Here is a 2,412-nt window from a genome sequence, read left to right as displayed (position 1 = left end):
AAGTGAGAGCCGGTATCCTCCCAGCCTAGCCGCAGATTCAGTAACCAAGCATAGGATTAGTCAATGTTCTTTATGTCTGGTCCAAAGGGTAAAGAATAGTTATGCTCCTATTTGACATAATACAATTTGAACTAATTCAATTTATCCATTCACTTAAATTTCTTGACAAGGAGAATGATGATTTCTTATATATTGAACTTCAGATTAAAAACTTTATTAGTAGAATCAGTTAATTAAGAGTTTATTAAAATTACATTTTTATTTCAATTTCCTATTAGTGACAAATATGCAATTTGTGTGATTAAGTATTGATTTTTAAAATCTTAGTTCGTAGCCTCTAATATTACTCCCTGTGGGATCAATATCAAGGACTCCATTAGAGCCCTATATTACTTGAGCGATACGTATACTTGCATTGATAAGTGTGACTTTGCAATTATTGAATATTTTATACACATCTTTATCGAATCTATAACCGTTATCAAGTTTTTGGCGCCGTTGCTGGGGATTTAAATCTTCTAGCAGCAGTATCAAATTCTTATATTTTTAAGCATATATAAAGTCGCTGTCAGAGTGCTTCTCTTTGTGGGGTACTAATCTGGAACCCCTAGCTTGGTGGAAGTTGAGTTATACTCTTTTGTAGATATGTGATTGTTAGCCACTTCCAATAGCTTAGACAATGTTAGGTCATTATAGGCCTAAGGAGTAGCAAAATGATCCTTCCCTAAGTCCTTGGGTGAGGTCGATGTGCGCAACCGTGGGTTTGAGATCTTGGAATTCCAGCATCTCCCTTAGAAAAGTAAGTGATAAATGCATGTAAGCCTTCACCTTAAAACACATGGAGGAGGGCATAGAAGTTTCTTTGAGGCATTTATGCCCAGAAAAACTAAGCTATGAATATTTTCTAATGTTTGCGAAGGAGGTGATCACCCCTAACAAAAAAATGTTAAACCATTAAAGGGTTGAGTCCTTGAGTGTTGTGAGGTACATACAACATTTGAGTATATCACTGATCTTTAGTAGGAATACCATCGACTCAACGGAGGTGATATGATTGGTCGGGCCCGACCGTCCTCGGTAGAGTTATAGTGTCAGGATCTTGAAGAGGTTCGATGGTTCAACTTGGAAAATTCTTTGAGAAAAGACATTCACAGATTGTGCAATTTGCTGTGTTTCCATGAGCTCATGACTATGATGATCGAGCAGTGTGGAATCCATGTTGTAGTGATAGTGCTTGCCTTGTTCTGGTTTGGGGGGGGGGGGGGGGGGGTCCTTACAACATTCAAGATGGTTTTCATTTGTAGGTGATGAGAAGTTGTTTATCATGGTTGTTGTATTCTTTCTAAGGTGATTTCAACTTCATATTGGCTCCATCTTTTTCTCCTTGATTTAACAGATCTCTTGAGTCGCAAACTCACGAGTGCAGTTCATATTGTAGGGGGCATCTCGAGGAGAGGAAAATTCTTCTTGAGTCTCCCATATTCTTGTTTGTGGCATGATTCCACACTCAAAACACTTTCAGGGAGTTGAACCAAGGTTTATTTGTGAATCACGCCCAAGACATTGAGCATAAAGAAAGAGAAAGAGAGAAAAATAATGACTTACAAGCCTTAGAAGTGTCAGTAATCTATTTCCGTGATTTTTTCGAAAGTCTCCCCTTTTATGCGTCACTTTTTTCATATTTATAGTAGAGAGGAGTTACATTGTGAAATGTTGATATTATCCTTGGAATCCTCTTTTGTCGGTCACCCGCCGCAACTATCAAGATAATTTTTACCACAACGAAATTTATACTCGTCCAATCTTCATCTCGCTTACTTCTAGATTAGCTAGTCATTCATTTATTCATTCAGTTTGCCTTTTTCGACCCGGTTGGCTTGATCGTCCGTTCTGTAACAACGAATAGCTATTGGCGCTCGTCGAGATTAACTCTTTGGCATGTGTCTCATCAATCACCACTTTGTTCTGTTCAACTTATTTTGATCATACACATATATACCATAAAAAAATCTATGTATTTATGTATTTAATGGTTATATCATACTTTTTACATTCATGCCAATTTATCCATGCTTGACAAATATATATATTTCACATTTTCAAAGTTAGTAATTAGTATTATTTTTGAAATAATATAAATAATTTAAATGCTATAAGTATAAGAAGAGATTTTTACTTACATAACAAAATTCCTTATAAATATAAAAAGAGATTTATTTATAAAAAATTAATATTTAGATGTTAGATATGTAAATTCATAATATCTTTGTAAATGCTCCTTCTAAAAATTATTACACAAATTTAGAAATAATTAAGTTCTAATTAATTTTGTTATATTTGTTTTTTTGGGAAGATTTACATACATACCTCTCAATTCCTATCTATGTCCATATTTAACACCAATGCTTTATC

Source organism: Phalaenopsis equestris, unplaced genomic scaffold (genome assembly GCF_001263595.1).
Source record: "Phalaenopsis equestris unplaced genomic scaffold, ASM126359v1 Scaffold000690, whole genome shotgun sequence".
In the NCBI taxonomy this organism is placed as follows: Eukaryota; Viridiplantae; Streptophyta; class Magnoliopsida; order Asparagales; family Orchidaceae; genus Phalaenopsis; species Phalaenopsis equestris.
The sequence above is the reverse complement of the archived record's forward strand: the minus strand, read 5'-3'. Positions refer to the sequence as shown.